General features: G+C 41.1%; 1 pseudogene; it reads right to left on the reverse strand.

Moving 5' to 3' along the window:
• Positions 1 to 6405: 6405 nt before the first annotated feature.
• On the reverse strand, positions 6406 to 18267 carry LOC116111748 (annotated as a pseudogene).
• Between the last annotated feature and the right edge of the window lie 424 nt (positions 18268 to 18691).

The raw sequence follows: 18691 nt of genomic DNA on the forward strand, positions 1-18691 counted from the left end.
CTGTACAAATAACTAGCCTTCCTGGTGCTTCTTGTTTTCATCGTCCCTCTTCCCTCACATAAAAGTTTTATATTCATCGAAACAAACAAACTCTTGACAGATTTGAAATTTATGATTGAAAAATTCCGGGGATTTTGGCATTACTGAGATAGAGCCAGTTTGAAATACATTACCTAGGCTCTGTCCGACCACCGCCGAGAAGGAAGAGGAAACTTGATTGATGAGGACTGGTTTGTTTACCGTAGCTCATTAAATAAAATTATTATTTATCACATCTTCTGTAAATAGCATGCAGTAATTACGTTACCTGATCTGATTATCTTGATGACGAGGATGAGGGTGAGGTTTATTTAGACCATTTGATATGAATACAGCTTTGATTATTGCCAATCTGTCCCGCATGATTCGGCTCACAAATGGAAATACAAGCTTTCTACAAACTTAATTGGAAAAAATATTAAATATGTCATGTTTGTCTGCCTACGTTGTGTGTAAAAAGGGTAAATATTCTCTTTCATTTCTTAAATTATCAATGTGATTACAGGAAAAATTATATTTAAAAGCAAAGTAAAGATGGATTAAAGCAATTCGCTTGTTATTTTTGTTTCTGATACACCAAAGTCAATGGTAAGATAAAAATCTTACTATTTTAAAGTTGTAATAAGGGTTACTGTGATCATGTTGCTTTACAGTCACAAAATGCTTGGCTACTGTTGTAAATACCTCACTAAATCTAAGCAAACATCAACCAAACAATCAATCAACGCAAAGTAAAATCAGATCCAACATACAGTATTTACCGTGGTTCACTTGTTCAAGATTGAACAAGTTACGTCCACGTTGAGCTCTAGAATATGGATGCTCGCTGCACTTACTATTACGATCAAGAACAATTACAACCCTCAATGACTCTACCCTTTACAAGATTCCTCATCAAGATCTAACCCGGCTTCAGACTAAAATAATAAACCTACAACCCAAACAAAGAACACAGCAACAGGTTCCCAACACCACTAATAAACGCAACTCAATGGACAGATTTACAACAGATTTACACACACACACAAAGCCCTAATCTTGAACCCTAATGAAGTAGTTTAGGAGATTTCAATCGAGAGAGAGAGAGACAGTGTGTGTCGCGAATGGAGTAGACCTCAGCTTTTATAAGTTTGACCAAACTTATGTTCTAAACCGTCAGATCTTTCACCAAACCAACAGTTGGGATGAAGTGCTAGCAAAAGCTAAAACGACATCACATAAGGCTTCACATATAACAATCTCCACCTTGAAGCCTTATTCCTTCCTTGGACAGCAACCAACAGGTGCAGCAAGCAATTCTCATACTCCTTCTTAGCTCTTTGAATTCAGTTGATGTGCAGAATGTTCAAGCAGTGCTTGAACTTTGCTGCTGTTACAACTTTGGTTCCCATATCAGATGGGCTCTCTTCAGTTGGAATTTTCAGTATGCTTAGACTTCCCTTTGAGATTTGATCTCGAACAAAGTGGTACTTGACATCCACATGCTTCGTCCTCTCATAGTATACCGGATTTTTACTTAGATGGATGGCACTTTGACTGTCAGAATACACAGTCATAGGGCCATCCATCAAGTTTGCCTCTTTCAAAATCCCTTTTAGCCATATTGCCTCCTTGAATGCATCAGTTACTGCCACATACTCAGCTTCTGTTGTGGACAGTGCCACCAATGGTTGAAGCTGGGATTTCCAGTTGATGCAATTTCCCCCTAAGGTAAAATAGTAAGCAGTGGTGGACTTCCTCAAATCTCGATCTCCTACAAAATCGGAGTCCACATACCCAACAAGATCAAGTGCAGGGGTTCTTTTGCAATAATCTAATCTAACATGCGTTGTAGTGTTAATGTATCTAAGTAACCATTTTAAGGCAACCCAGTGCTCTATTCCTGGATTTGACATAAACCTACTTAATAGAGATATTGCAAAGGAAAAATCAGGTCTAGTGCTTATCATTGAATACATCATAGATCCTATGGCACTAGAGTAAGGGATTTTTTCCATTTTAATCCTATCTACATCAGTTTTGGGGTACTGCAGTTTGCTTAATGTAAAATGTCCAGCTAGAGGTAAATTTACAGTTTTAGAATCAGTCATACCAAACCTAGATATCAGTTTCTGCAGATATGGAAATTGATGAAGCTTCAGTCTATTTGATTTTCTATTCCTATCAATCATCATCCCTAATATCCTTTTTGTAGACCCTAGATCTTTCATCTCAAACTCAGCACTTAATTTTGATTTTAATTCATCTATTTGAGGTTTGGACTTGCTTATTAACAACATGTCATGTACGTATAACAGTAAATACATTGGCATGTTATTAGAACAGGCAAAATAAAAGCAGTTATCATATGCACTCCTAATGAACCCAATTCCCACTATAAATGAGTCAAATTTCTTGTACCATTGCCTAGGGGATTGTTTGAGTCCATACAAGGACTTGTGCAGTAGACAAACATGATCAGGCAGGTTTCTATCCCTAAACCCCATTGGTTGACTCATATTTATTCTCTCTTCAAATTCACCATGTAAAAACGCAGTTTTAACATCTAACTGTTCCAATTCTAAGTCATAATGAGTCACTATAACTAGCATAAGCCTAATTGTTTTAAACTTAACCACATGAGAGAAAATTTTTGTAAAATTGATACCTGCCCTTTGTGTGAAGCCCTTTGCCACCAATCTGGCTTTGTATCTTGGAGGGTCTGAGCTTGTTAGGCCTTCTTTTAGTTTGTAGAGCCATTTGCAATCTATTAGTTTCTGGTCAGCAGGTTTTGAGACCAAAGTCCATGTTCTGTTCTGTTCTGTCTTAGGGATATCGTCTCCTCCTTCATGGCTTCCAGCCACTTCTTGTTGTCCTTTGTACTCACAGCTTCTTGATATGTCTCTGGTTCAGACCTCAGTGTTTCTACCCCAGCAACCAGGGCTGTAGATCAAATCAGCATAACTGTATCTGTTTGGGGGCCTTATCTCCCTTCTGAATCTGTCTCTAGCCAACTGGTAGTCTGCCAAGTTCTCATTCTGGTCTTCATCGTTGTTCTCAGGCTGATCATCTTCTTCATATTAGTCCCCAATGTTTAACAGTGTGGTACTTTGTGGTTCCATGGCTTCAGGTTGTTCTGATTGTTCTATCAGGTTTTGTGGCTCCACCTCAAACTGGGATCTCTCTGTTGGATCAAGCAATTCAGGATCTATTCTTGAGTTACCTGCATTGTTAGTGGAAACTTTGCAAGGAAATGTGACCTTATTAAAGACTACATCACGACTGATTATGATCCTAACTCCTGGTACATCTCTCTCCCACAACCTATAACCTTTAGTCCTTTCCTGGTACCCTAAGAAGACACATTTTAGGGACCTGGGTTCAAGCTTACCCTCTCTGGTATGTGCATATGCTGCACACCCAAAGACCCTTAGGTGTTTAAGGTTTGGTCTCCTTCCAGACCATTTCTCTTCAGGACATTTGAAACCTATTGAACTAGATGGGCTTCTATTTATCAAATATGCTGTTGTAGTTAGGGCTTCTCCCCAGAAAGTCTTGGGCAACCCAGCAGTGAACAGAAGACACCTGACCCTTTCTAGAAGAGTCTTATTCATCCTCTCTACAATCCCATTCTGTTGTGGGGTTGTCCTGACAGTTCTATGCCTTTGCACCCTCTGATTTATGTAGTAGGTGTCAAACTCTAAGTTACAGAACTCCAACCCATTATCAGTCCTAAGGGTTTTGACTTTTCTATCTAACTGTGTTTCTACTAAAGTTTTCCAACCTTTGAACTTTGTTAGCGCTTTGTCCTTAGACCTGAGAAGGTATACCCATACCTTCCTACTGTAATCGTCCACAATGGAAAGGAAGTATATGTTCCCTCCATGTGACTTTACCTTTTCAGGACACCAAAGGTCTACATGTACATAGTCTAGACAGTTTGCAGCAAGATGAGTTCCTTTGTGGAAACTCATTCTATGCTATTTTCCAAGGATACAGGTTTCACAGAAGTTTAAAGTAGTTACAATATCATTACCAAAATAACCTTGCAGTTTCAATGCATTCATACCATTTTGGCCTATATGGCCTAATCTCAGGTGCCATTTTACTGCAACAGATATATTAGTAAAAGTAAAGTAGAATTAGAAACCTTTTATTAACACATTCCCATTCTTGTAGATTTCCATACAACCATTTTGAGCCTTATAAGAACAACCTGATTCATCTAAGGTTCCCAAGGAAATTAGGTTATGTTTCAGTTCGGGTATATATCTAACCCTAGTTAGTGATACTAACTTACCATTATTCAACTTAATGATTATATCCCCTATTCCTTGAACCTCACAGGAGTGGTTATTCCCCATGAATATTGTTTCTTGTTCCCCAGTTCTAAGTCTTTGAAACCAGTCTTTGTTAGGGCTCATGTGAAATGTATAGCCTGAATCTAGCACCCATTCATTGCTTCTAGATGTATTAGAAATGGTAAAGGCTTCTGATGTTTCTAGGTTACTATTAGAGCTAGCTAGGTTTGTTTCGGTGTTGGCCTGTTTGTTCTTTTTAATCCATTCATAGCAGTTTTTCTTGAGGTGTCCTGTTTTGTTACAAAAAAAAACACTTCCTAGATTCCCCCTTAGTTCTACCATTCCCTTTACTGTTCTTTTTGTTTTTAGGGCCTACATTTCTCTGATGGTTTTTTCCAGTCTCTTTACTAGATTGTCCAACATCAAATTTCCCTTTCACAAACAAATTGCTACCAATACGCTTCTGAATCTTTAATTCTAATTCCCTAGATTTTAGTCCAGAGACAATCAGGTCCACACTAGGTATTGTCCCACTATACTGGAGGGCATTCTTTACCACTAAGTATTCTTCTGGTAGTGAGTTAAATAGGATCATAGCTAGGCTTGAATCTCCTAATTCTTGGTCAGTACCTTTTAGGGTTAGGGTAGGAATTCATCCAGATTGTCATCTAGGGATTTAGCTAAGTCCATCTTATATGAAAATAAAGCGCCTTTCAAGAAAGCTAAATTAGGGGCAGATTTAAGAGCATACAGAGACTCGAGTTTACCCTAGAGTGGAATTGGAGATTCCACACCATCCACCTTTCGAAGCACGGTGTTTGACAGGTTCATAATGATCAGGTTGTACGCTTCTTCATCCACTTCTGCTTTTTTCTTTTTCCTTTCTTCTGGCCATTTGGATTCATCTTTCTCCAGTGCAATTCCAACCTTGTTGTGGGATAACAAGGCCTTCATTTTCTTTTTCCAAGTGTTGAAATCTGTTTTCCCATCGTATTGGGAAATCACCATGCGTGTGACACTCATAATTTTTTAGTTTGGAAACAAAACCCTAAAAAATCAAGATTGTGTTTAATTGACTTGATTTGCTGAGGATTTTAGAGGGATCTAACTATGTTTGGAACTTTAGGACTTTCACGGGACTAATTAATAGAGAAACCCTAAAAGATTTCGAAACCCTTAAATTTCAATTCGTTTATGAGAAACCCTAAAATTGAAATTCCCAAACCAAGAAACCCTAAAATACGGCTCTGATGTCACTGTTTTAAATACCTCTCACTAAATCTAAGCAAACATCAACCAAACAATCAATCAACGCAAAGTAAAATCAGATCCAACACACAGTATTTACCGTGGTTCACTTGTTCAAGATTGAACAAGCTACGTCCATGTTGAGCTCTAGAATATAGATGTTCGCTGCACTTACTATTATGATCAAGAACAATTACAACCCTCAATGACTCTACCCTTTACAAGATTCCTCATCAAGATCTAACCCGGCTTTTGACTAAAATGATAAACCTACAACCCAAACAGAGAACACAGCAAATGGTTTCCAACACCACTAAGAAATGCAACTCAATGGACAGATTTACACACACACACAAAGCCCTAATCTTGAACCCTAATGAAGTAGTTTGGGAGATTTCAATCGAGAGAGAGAGTGTGTGTGTGTGTCGCGAATGGAGAAGACCTCAGCTTTTATAGGTTTGACCAAACTTATGTTCTCAACCGTCAGATCTTTCACCAAACCAACGGTCAGGATGAAGTGCAAACAAAAGTTAAAATGACATCGCATAAGGCTTCACATATAACAACTGCTTCTATCCATATAATGCTTGGATAATGTATTGTGGTAGAAAATGACAAGGATCAGGATTTTATGTTGATCTGATTTTACCTGAACAAAAAACACTACCGTAATTGGTTGAGTATTTGAGCATTGAGAGTTAAGTGTTTAAATATCATCTGGATCTTAAGACTTTACTAAGAATCTATGTAATTAGGTTTGTTTCTCTTCTTGTTCAATAAGGAAACTTATGGTTAAACAATAATTAAGGTTTGTTTTTCTGATGAGTGTACACGAATGTCAATTTTTATTCCAATTTCTGCACAATGTAATCAATAAGGTTCTGGCTTGGCTGGAGAGCCCGCAAAGCAACCCAATCCACAAACACTATTCCAAAATAAACCTATCATATCAAATGAATCAATTGAAAGAGTGGAAGTCATGAAGAAGTTTTCTATAATGAACTCAGCTTAGCATAAAGTTTCAACTTAAATCCAAGCAGTATTGCAACCGGCATACCAATGAAATTTGTTGAAAATGGTGATAATTTGTTGGAAATGTAGAAATATTCAGTTAAAGTTTCAAACTGTTTTTTGGCGCCAAGTGTTCAAGTTGCTGTTACAGGTGCAGTGGTTGAAGCTACTGTTTTTGATGAATTATTGTGAAGTTTTTTGTGACATGTTTAGTTGGGTTCAGTGGTGATTAAGACATGCTTTAGTTATAAGTTTATTTCAAATTCAAATGTGTAAAATTATCCACTGCATTAGGTTGTTTTAGGTGGAACAGTGGACTAGTTTTGTATATGTTATCCTTATTCTATGAATGAAAAACAGAGCACTTGTTTCATGTTGTTGCCGTCTCTTTCCTTTGCTTAATCTCTCTTCTTCATCACTTTCCAGTAGAACCAACAAAGCCAACAATTGGTATCAGAGCTATAATTGATCTTAAAGGGCCTGATACACTCACCTCTTCATATCCAACTTCTCAACCTCTGTTACGGTGAAACCTTTTGTCAAACCCCAAACAGCTTGATCCGATGGCACAATATATAGCTTCTCTTACTCCTCCAATCTTCAATGGTGAACAATACCACATGTAGGCTGTCAAAATGAAGACCTTCCTAAGGGGACTAGGTCTGTGGCAGTATGTTGAAGAGAACAAGCAACCACCTGCATTGGGACCAAATCCCACGTTGAATCAAATCAAGCTTCACAAGGAGAAAGCTACTAAAGCTTCGAGAGCTTTGTCTCATATCCATGCGGCTATAACTGAACTTGTTTTTAAAGAATCATGGCATATGAGACAGCCAAGGAAGCATGAGACAAGCTCAAGGAGGAGTTTGGTGGTAGTGATATAAGTAGGAATATGCAAGTATTGAACTTAAGGAGGGAGTTTGAGATGCTAAAGATGCAAGAATCAGAATCAGTAAAAGAGTATGTGGATAGGTTGGTGAATAAAATCAAATTGTTAGGTGAGGAAATGACGGACAAAAGAATTGTGGAGAAAGTATTGGTGAGCCTACTCGAGAGGTTTGTGTACAAGATTTCATCACTTGAGGACTGTAAAGATCTGTCACAGATCACACTCACTGAACTGCTGCATGCTCTACAAGCTTAAGAGCAAATGAGGTTGTTGAAACAAGAGGGTTCAAGTAAGGGTGCAATGGTGGCAGGCTTTAAAGGCAAAGCTGTTCATAGAGGAAATAAGAGGTTTGCTGGAGATAAGAAAGGGAAGAAGAAAACAAGTAATCAGTGGAACAAATCAGGTGGAATAAGGGAGTTTTCCAACGTGTGCTCACTATAAGAAGAAGGGCCACTCCGAGAAGAGGTGCTAGTTCAGACCAAACTTTCAATGTAGAGCATGTAAGCAATTTGGCCACATTGAAAAAGTTTGCAAAAACAAGCCAAACCAGCCACCACAGCAAGCCCAAATTGTTGAAGATCAGCAGCCAAATTCAGAATCTGTGCAATTATTTATGGCATCTTGCTATGCAGCTCAGGTTTGCAATGATCTTGGCTAATAGACAGTGGCTGCACCAACCACATGACAGCAAACTTGCAAGATTTTGTCAACCTGGATAGGGCATACCACTCCAGAGTTAAAGTTGGAAATGGAGAGTTTGTGGATGTCCAAGGGAAAGGAGATGTTGTTGTGCAGACAAGGTCAGGTATTAAACTGATTCCTAATGTCTTGTATGTGCCAGAAATAAGTCATAATTTACTTAGTGTAAGAAAATAATTATGTCCTGCATTTCCAGGACCAATCTTGCACAATTCTGGACAGTGAAGGTAGTGAACTAATGAAGGATAAAATGATGGGAAAAAGCTTCCCTATTAGGCTGAAAAAACCAAAACCTAAAGCCTATATTGCTAAAGTAAATGAGTTTGAAATATGGCACAAGAGATTTGGCCATTTCAACTACCATGGTCTTAGAGAAATTCATACCAAAAACATTGTCCATAATCTGCCAGAAATTGAAGAAGCTAAGGCTGTGTGTGCTACTTGTCAACTTGGCAAGTTGAGTAGACATCCCTTTCCCATAAACCAAGCTTGGAGAGCTGCTGAGAAACTCCAATTTATCCACACAAATGTGTGTGGACTTATGAAGACACCTTCATTGAATGGGAGAAAATACTTTGTCTTGTTCATTGATGATTGGTCTAAGATGTGCTGGATCTATTTTTTGAAACAAAAGAATGAAGTTGCAGCTGTGTTTGGGAGATTTAAGCTGCAAGTTGAAAACCAAACTGGCCTTAGTATCAAAACAGTGAGAAGTGCTAATGGGAGTGAGTACACTTCAAATGAGTTTGAATCAATTTGCAAGCAGGCTAGAATTAAACATCAATTTAGCAGTCCCTATACTCCACAACAAAATGGAGTCAGTGAGAGAAAAAATAGGACTATTATGGAAATGGCTAGGTGCATGGTTGTTAAGAAGAAATTGCCCAAGTCCTTTTGGGCAGATGTAGTGAACATCGGGGTCTATTTGCTCCATAGACTTCCCACTAAGGCCTTAGTTAATCAAACTCCATATGAGGCTTGGTATGGGGTGAAGCCTACGGTGGAAAATCTGAGAATTTTTGAAAGTATATGCTGTGCACTTATCCAAGCAGTTAGGAGAAGCAAGTTGGATGACAAAGCCATGATTGGAATCTTCATTGGCTATAGTGGGCAATCCAAGTCTTACAGAGTTTATGTTACAGAAACTAAGAAAATTCACATCACTAAAGATGTGAAAGTGGATGAAAATGGTGTATGGAACTGGGAGAAAAATAAGATTGAAGAAGATTCAAGGGGGCAATTGACAGATCTAGCAGTGAGCCAAAATGATGAACAAGAGGGGACAGATTCAGATAAAGATATTCCAGTTAGAGGTACCAGACCTCTGGCAGAGGTTTATGAAAGGTGTAATGCAGCCTTACTTGATCCTGCAAATTACAATGAAGCTGCTAAGTCAGATACTGGGAGGAATGCAATGAAGGAGGAGTTAAGCATGATTGAGAAGAATGACACCTAGGAATTGGTAGACAGACCAGCAAACAAAAAAGTGATCCAAGTTAAATGGATTTACAAAAGAAAATTAAATACATATGGATCGGTTTATAGACATAAAGCAAGGTTGGTTTTCAAGGGGTTTGCTCATCAATTTGGAATAGACTTCTCAGATACATTTGCACCCATGGCCAGGCATGATACAATCAAACTTCCCCTTGCTTTAGCAGCCCAATTTGAATGGAGGATTTATCAGCTAGATGTCAAGTCTACATTCTTGAATGGTTGGCTCAATGAAGAAATTTATGTGGAGCAACCGGAGGGATATGAATTAGAAAGGCAAGAGAACAAAGTTTATCTGTTGAGGAAGGCATTATATGGCCTAAAACAGGCCCCTAGAGCCTGGTATAGTAGAATCAATGATTACTTGATTAGTTTGGGATACATCAGGAGTCCAAATGAACACACATTGTATGTGAGAGAACTGGAAGGGGAGTTCATTATTGTATCACTATATGTAGATGATTTGCTAATCACGGGAAGCAGTCCAATTCAGTTGGAAGAATTTAAGAAAGCAATGCATAATGAGTTCGAAATGACTGATCTAAGGGAAATGTCTTATTTCCTTGGAATGGAGATTAGTCAATCTCAACATGGGATATTTGTTAGCCAAAGAAAATATGCTAATGAAGTCCTAAACAAGTTCAACATAGACAGGTGCAGACCAGTGGACACTCCACTGGTTGTAAACTTGAAGCTGAGCAAAGATGATGGGGTTGTGAAGATTAATGAGGGAATTTATAGAAGTTGATTGGGTGTCTATTGTATTTGACAGCCATCAGGCCTGACTTTATGTTTGCAACAAGTCTTCTCTCTAAATTCATGAGCAACCCAAGTGAAGTTCATCTCAAGGCAGCCAAGAGGGTGTTGAGATACATTAAATGAAGTTCTGATCTTGGTGTATGGTTTAAGAAGTCTGAAAATTTTCAGCTTGTTGGATATTTTGACAATGATTGGGCTGGATGCATTGATGATAAGAGAAGTACTTCCAACTATGCCTTCTTCTTGAATTCAGGTGCTATATGTTGGCTATCCAAAAAATAGGACACCATAGCTTAGTCCACAGCAGAAGCAGAATACATTTCTGCTGCTGTTGCCATAAACCAAGCCATATGGCTTAGAAAAATCTTGGAGGATTTGAGGCAAACACAGAGGAGTCCAACTGTGATCTTCTGTGACAACCAATCAACTGTGGCAATGGCAAAAAATCCTATCTTACACGGCAGAACCAACCACATCAAAATTAAGTTTCATGCTATGAGAGAGGCAAAAAGTAATGGAGAAATTAAATTGATCCATTGCAGGGGTGAAGACCAGGTAGCGGACATCATGACCAAGGCTTTATCCAAAGCCAAGTTTGAGAATTTAAGACTCAAACTTGGTGTTTCCAGCAAGATTATCAAGGAGGAGTGTTAAAGATGATGATAATTTGCTGGAAATGCAGAAATATTCAGTTAAAGTTTCAAATTGTTTTTTAGCGCCAAGTGTTCAAGTTGTTGTTACGGGTGCAGTGGTTGAAGCTACTGTTTTTGATGAATTATTGCGAAGTTTTTTGTGACATGTTTAGTTGGGTTCAGTTGTGATTAAGACATGCTTTAGTTATATGTTTGTTTCAAATTCAAATGTGTAAAATTATCCACTGCATTAGGTTGTTTTAGGTGGAACAGTGGACTAGTTTTGTATATATTATCCTTATTCTATGAATAAAAAACAGAGCACTCATTTCATGTTGCTGCCATCTCTTTCCTTTGCTTAATCTCTCTTCTTCATCACTCTCCAGTAGAACCAACAGAGCCAACAAAATTAGCCCACACAGTCAAATGCTGCCACCCATGCATCAGAAGCTCATTAATTTGCATTAACAAAATGGAAATACAAACTTATTGCTATGGATATAATACAAGATATATGTATAAATCTCATTTAATGTTGAAAATTTTGATAATACAAACCTGACAATACGCCTTGCACAGAATCTAGGCTTATTGAGATTGCGAGAAAAGGTGTGAAAGAGGAAAATTTCTTCATTATTTCAAGGCTGTCAGTGAAAAGTTTAGCCCATATGTCATGACCAAAGACTAATGCAAGACCAACTAAAAGAGCAAGGATGACAGAGAGCTCGAGTGTCACAGCCATGGCGTTTTTAGTGCGACTGGAATTTGCGGCTCCTAACTCATTTGACAAACCATCGCCGCAGAAGGCAGGCCAGTTTTAAGTCTGTTAAGATGAAACTGAATGATTCAAAAGAAAATCCTTCCCATGTATGCTCAAACTTCTTTGCACGGAGTACATAAATCGCTAACAGAAGAGTTGTAGCCATAATAAAATTTAAGCTGCCAATGCAGCTCCCTTGAAACGAGTGATGTCCAGTGAACTAAAGCATATTGTCACGACCAGCCTGCTTGCCGACTCAAGCATGCTGCACGTTCACGTTGCTTACTGATTAAGTATACTTCAGGGTGAAGCAGACTTAAGAGCTAAGTTAACTTAATAGCTAAGTTAACGACTCAGTAGCTAGATTCGACGACTAAGCACCTTCGTTTCCAAGGTTGCACAAAAGCTCGCCACCCACGAGCTTTGTTTCCAAGGCTGCACCAATGCTTGCCACCTAGGGTTTCTTAATCCTGAAGCACATAGATTAGTCATACATTTACTTTGAGGAGCTTGAGCCTATAAATAGGCAACTCCACCATGTAAAGTTCATAACTTGAATTCCATCAATACAGAGTTTATATTTTCTCTATACTTCTCTCTCGTTTATATACTTTTAGCCTGTGAGTTTGTGTGAGCGTTAGGCTGCTTAACTTATTTTCGATGAGTTAAGGTCGCACGAACTTAGCAAAGAAGTTAAGTGCGTGACAAGTGATATCAGAGCCTCAGTTAGCATAACCTCCGTTTTCATTCAATGGCAAAAGACACTGTCACTTCGAAAGGAACCAAGACGGCGGAGATGGAGACTTCCCAAGAACGTGGTCGTTCGGAGAAAGTCGACCCCAACCCCAACCCCTCAAGGCAGAGAGGTAAGTCCAAAGATTTTCTTTCCAGTTTTGACTCACGCTTATCTCGTATAGAAGAAAGGGTGAGCACGCAGTCGGAGGATTTAGATCATCGAGTGGATGATCTAAAGTCGGAGGTTACCGAAACCCACACTGTCGTGAAAGCCATGCTGCCTCAAATGGAAGAGTCACTCAGGACTGAAATGGGGAGAATCCGTGAGGAGTTCGTAGGGGAGCTTGCCAAAACCTGTCATGTGTTCCAAACAGAAATCAACAGCACACTTGTTCGTTTAGACGAGGTGCAAGCTGATTTAGCGCGATGCAAGCGCGGCATGGTTGCAAGGACCGGCAGCAACGTCATTGAAAGCCAAAGGATTGACGTCCCAAGGCCTAGAAGTTTTGGTGGCTCACGCAAGGCACAAGAGGTTGACAACTTCCTGTGGGGACTAGACAAGTACTTCGGGGCCATAGGCGTCACGGAGGAAAGCTCGAGGATTGAAACTGCAGTCCTCTATCTCACAGACACCGCAAGGTTGTGGTGGAGGAGACAAGAAGGAGATATCAAAAAAGGTATTTGCACTATCTCTACTTTTGATGATTTTAAAAGAGAGCTTAAACGGCAGTTTTACCCAGAGAATGCCGAGGATGAGGCAAGAGCTCGCTTGCGAAGGATCAAGCAAACAGGAACGATCCGTGATTATATCAAGGACTTCACCGACTTGATACTGGAGATCCCGGAGATGTCCGACAAGGACTCGCTCTTCGATTTCATGGATGGGTTGCAATCATGGGTGAAAACAGAGCTACGGCGTCGAGGAGTGCAAGATCTTGCCACGGCCATAGCAGTTGCTGAAAGTTTGATTGATTACAGCACCCAAAAAGAATACACCGGCAAATCCAAATATAAGAAGGGCAGCTTTGTTAAAGGTGCGGGAGACAGGAGGCAATCTAAAGAGAGCAACCGAGACACCCGCCAAGACTACTCCTCATCCAAAGGTAAAGACAAGGGCAAACGTTTGGACAAGGGCTCCAACAAACCCCACAACAACTTCTTCATTTGCAATGGGCCTTATTGGGTGAAAGACTGTCCGGAGAAGAAAGCTCTTACTTCCCTCATAGCCAAGCATTAGGAGGGCAAGCCAGCCGAAAGCAATAGTGATGGGGCACATATGGGATCGATGCAACTACTCAATGGGATTCAGTCCGCACCAAAAACCCAAGCTAAAGGGTTGCTCTATGTTGATATGGCCATCAATGGGAAGGCCACCAAAGCCATGGTAGATACGTGAGCTTCGCATAACTTTATCTCAGTAAGTGAAGCACGTCGGCTAAGTATCAAGGCTTCAGGAGGTGGAGGCACCATCAAGGCAGTCAACTCAGTGGCACAACCGATACATGGAGTGGCTCGACAGGTCAAAACCACGATGGGAACTTGGTCCGGCTACTTGGATTTCTCAGTTGCACCGATGGATGACTACCAAGTTGTCCTTGGCTTGGAGTTCATGGAACAAGTCAAGGCATTTCCCTTGCCATCAACCAACACCATGTGTATCATGGACGGGGAACAAGCTTGTGTGTTGCCTACTAGCCGCTCTACCAAGCCGGAGACAGCAACACTCTCAGCTATGCAGTTCAAGAAAGGCATCAAGAAGAAAGAGGAAAGCTACTTGGTCATCCTTAACCAATATGACGACGAGGAGCCAATCCCGCCAGAGGCAGTGCCCCGGGAGGTAGCACAAGTACTCAAGCAGTTTGTTGATGTCTCACCAAACGAGCTGCCAAAGGAACTACCACCTAGAAAGGAGGTAGACCATCAGATTGAGCTGGAACCAGGCGCCAAGCCACCTGCCAAGGGTCCTTACTGTATGGCACCACCCGAGCTGGCGGAACTAAGGAGGCAGTTGCAGGAACTACTAGAGGCAGGGTTCATCAAGCCCTCTAAAGCTCCCTATGGCGCACCAGTTTTGTTTCAAAGGAAGAAGGATGGTTCCTTGCGCATGTGCATAGACTACCGAGCACTAAACAAGGTATCTGTTAAAAATAGCTATCATATTCCTTTGATTGCCGATCTTTTTGATCAGCTGGGGCATGCCCGCTACTTCACCAAACTGGATCTGCGGTCAGGTTACTATCAAGTGCTCATAGCCGAAGGCGACGAGCTAAAAACCACCTGTGTTACAAGGTATGGGTCTTATGAATTTTTGGTTATGCCATTTGGTCTAACAAATGCACCAGCCACATTTTGCACCTTGATGAATAAGATATTCCATCCGTACCTCGACCGGTTCGTGGTCGTCTATCTAGACGACATAGTGGTGTATAGCAAAACTTGGGAGGAGCACATGCTGCACCTCAGGGAAGTGTTCCAACTCTTGCGGGACAACAAGCTGTATATCAAGAAAGAGAAATGCTCTTTCGCCAAGCCGGAGGTAATGTTCTTGGGTCACAAGATCAAGGATGGGCAGCTTATGATGGAGGATAACAAAATGCAGGCCATTCAAGAGTGGGAAACACCCACCAAAGTGCCGAAGTTACGATCCTTCCTTGGATTAGTAAACTACTACCGCCGGTTTATCAAAGGCTACTCAGCAAAGGCAGCCCCGTTGACAGACTTACTCAAGAAGAGCAAGCCGTGGGACTGGTCTAAAGAGTGTCAAGCCGCCTTTGAAGAATTGAAAGCTGCAATCAGCAAGGAACCTGTGCTTGCCTTGCCAGACCATACTCAGCCATATGAAGTGTACACAGACGCATCCGACTTTGCCATCGGGGGAGTACTCATGCAGAATGGGCATCTGATTGCTTACGAGAGTCGAAAGCTTAATGAGACCGAGCGGCGTTACACCGTGCAAGAAAAGGAGATGACAGCCATCATCCATTGCCTTAGAGTATGGTGACACTACTTGCTTGGGTCTAAGTTTGTTACTTTGACAGATAACGTCGCAACGAGCTACTTTCAGAACCAAAAGAAGTTGAGTCCGAAGCAGGCACGATGGCAGGATTTTCTTGCCGAGTTTGATTATATCTTGGAGTACAAGCCGGGCAAGACCAATGTGGTGGCAGATGCATTAAGCCGCAAGGCCGAGTTGGCGAGCATCAGTCAAGTCACAAGCGCATTGGCTGAGCGAATCAAGCAGGGACTCCAGCATGAGCCATTGGCTCGAAACATCATTGCCTTGGTAGAAGAAGGGAAAACCCGGAGGTTTTGGCTGACTGACGGCTTACTCTACACCAAAGGCAACCGCCTCTACATCCCGAGATGGGACAATCTGAGGAAAGAATTGATCAAGGAGTGTCAAGACTCCTTGTGGGCATGCCATCCAGGTATGAGACGCACTCTTGCTCTCTTAAATTCTGCCTATTATTGGCCTGGGATGCAGGATAGCATTGAGGGGTATGTGCGTACATGCCTTGTTTGCCAGTAAGACAAGGTAGTGCAACAGCAACCGGCAGGCTTACTACAACCATTACCCGTGCCTGAGAGACCATGGGAGAGTGTCTCAATGGACTTCATCACATGTTTGCCAAAGTCCGAGGGGTCCGGAAGCATCATAGTCATTGTGGACAGGTTTAGCAAGTATACCACCTTCATCCTCGCATCCACCGATTGCACAGCGGAAGAGACAGCCAAGCTTTTCTTTCATAACATCATCAAGTTATGGGGCATTCCAACAAGCATAGTCAATGATCGAGATCCTCAGTTCACCGGGAGATTTTGGACAGAGTTATTCAAGATGCTAGGATCAAACCTAAACTTCTCGACCAGCTTTCATCCCCAAACTGATGGTCAAACCGAGCGTGTCAATGCACTGTTAGAGCTCTATTTGCGGCACTATGTGAGCGCTAGCCAACGGGATTGGGCAAAGCTCCTTGACACAGCCCAATTCTCATTTAACTTGCAGCGGAGCGAGGCAACCAACAAAAGTCCTTTCGGGATCATCATGGGACAACAACCGAACACACCTCTTTCCCTAGCCACACGCTATGATGGGAAGAGCCCTGTAGCCTTCAGGTTAGCCAAGTCATGGCACGAACAAACTGAACTTGCTCGTGCAGCCCTACATAAGGCAGCAAAGAGAATGAAAAAGTGGGCCGACAAGAAAAGAAGGCACGTCGAGTTCCAAGAAGGTGATCTTGTTCTCGTAAAGCTACTGCCCCAGCAGTTCAAGACATTAAGGAAGGTGCACAAAGGCCTCGTGCGCAAATATGAAAGGCCCTTTCAAGTGATACAATGCATCGGCAAAGTTTCGTATCGACTCCAGCTTCCTCCGAAACTGAAGATACACCTGGTCTTTCATGTAAGCTTGTTGAAGCCATTTCACGAAGACCCAGAGGACCATCCCGAGGAGCTTCTAAACGAGCACCAACAGCTGTTGTAACATCCTTTGACAAGGAAGTTGAAGAAATACTTGCCGACAGAGTCATTCACCGACGAGGAGTGCCAAATTACCGGGAGTACTTCATCAAATGGAAGGGACTTCCCGATACTGGGGCCAGTTAGGAGACCGAAGACTCATTGTGGCAATTCCAAGACTCAATCCTGCGCTATAAGGATAGTGCGACGAGGGCGTCGCAGCATTAGGTGCGAGAGAATGTCACGACCAGCCTGCTTGCCGACTCAAGCATGTTGCACGTTCACGTTGCTTACTGATTAAGTATACTTCAGGGTGAAGCAGACTTAAGAACTAAGTTAACTTAATAGCTAAGTTAATGACTCAGCAGCTAGGTTCGACGACTAAGCACCTTCGTTTCCAAGGTTGCACAAAAGCTCGCCACCCACGAGCTTCGTTTCCAAGGCTGCACCAATGCTTGCCCATACATTTACTTTGAGGAGCTTGAGCCTATAAATAGGCAACTCCACCATGTAAAGTTCATAACTTGAATTCCATCAATACAGAGTTTATATTTTCTCTATACTTCTCTCTCGTTTATATACTTTTAGCCTGTGAGTTTGTGTGAGCGTTAGGCTGCTTAACTTATTTCCGACGAGTTAAGGCCGTACGAACTTAGCAAAGAAGTTAAGTGCGTGACAATATGCAACACCAAAACAAGTGCCTATTGGTAGAACTGAGATCAAGACCAATGGCAACACAATGGATTGTGTTTGAAGAAACCTCAAAATGTTTCGTAGAATGCCATATGCAAACGGGCCAGGAATAAGAAGAATGAAATAAAGCAATATGCTTGTGGATATATATTCCCACTATTTTGTATAATCTAGCACCAAATCCTTGACTACAAAGTGTTTCAAGAGCTCCATTTAAACCTGTCTACATCAAGAACAGGAAAGAAAATGAATCAACAAAGAAGTATGATGAAAAGGAAAAAAAAAAAAAAAAAAAGATTGATGAATCAAGGGTGACTAACCTGAAAGCGAACCAGTGACAACAGCCCAGGATTTGCGAGGGTGGCTCCGGCAAGCTCAATTTGCCAAGATGACTGGCAAACATGACGAAACCGAAGTGATTCTGTAATAAATACATTAGTAAGAATCATGGGTAGGGAAAACAATCTTGGCTTCTTGTACTTTCAAAACTTTCTTCCACCATACCTTGCAGCTGCTCTGTTCTCCTTCTTGATGATGATCACCACCCTCTAACAAGAGTGTGGTGATCATCATCAATTAACAACACAATTTCCTTTAGACCTTACAATGGTACAGTGACCAACAATTTTTTTGTTTTGTAGACTGTAACAAACTACCTTCCTTAAATCCAATTGCAACTTGGCCTCTGCAAATCTCTATTTTGTTGTATACAACTGGCCTCTACAATCTGATACTGCAACTGCATCATTAAAGGCTCATCAAATCACATGTATTTCATTTCCTGATCTGTTCACAGAATGTCCAACTTGGTACAGTTTTTACACAAGTAATCATAAAGAAGTGATGGCTAGGCTAGAGAGGCCACAGGTTAACCCAATCCACAAGCCCTGTATCAAATAAGCACAAAAGATGAATATTAATTGAAAGTGAATAATGAACAAATTACATTAGCATTGTCTCACTTTGGCATAAAGCTTCCAACTTAAATCCAAGG

Source organism: Pistacia vera, unplaced genomic scaffold (assembly GCF_008641045.1).
Source record: "Pistacia vera cultivar Batoury unplaced genomic scaffold, PisVer_v2 Contig65, whole genome shotgun sequence".
NCBI lineage: Eukaryota > Viridiplantae > Streptophyta > Magnoliopsida > Sapindales > Anacardiaceae > Pistacia > Pistacia vera.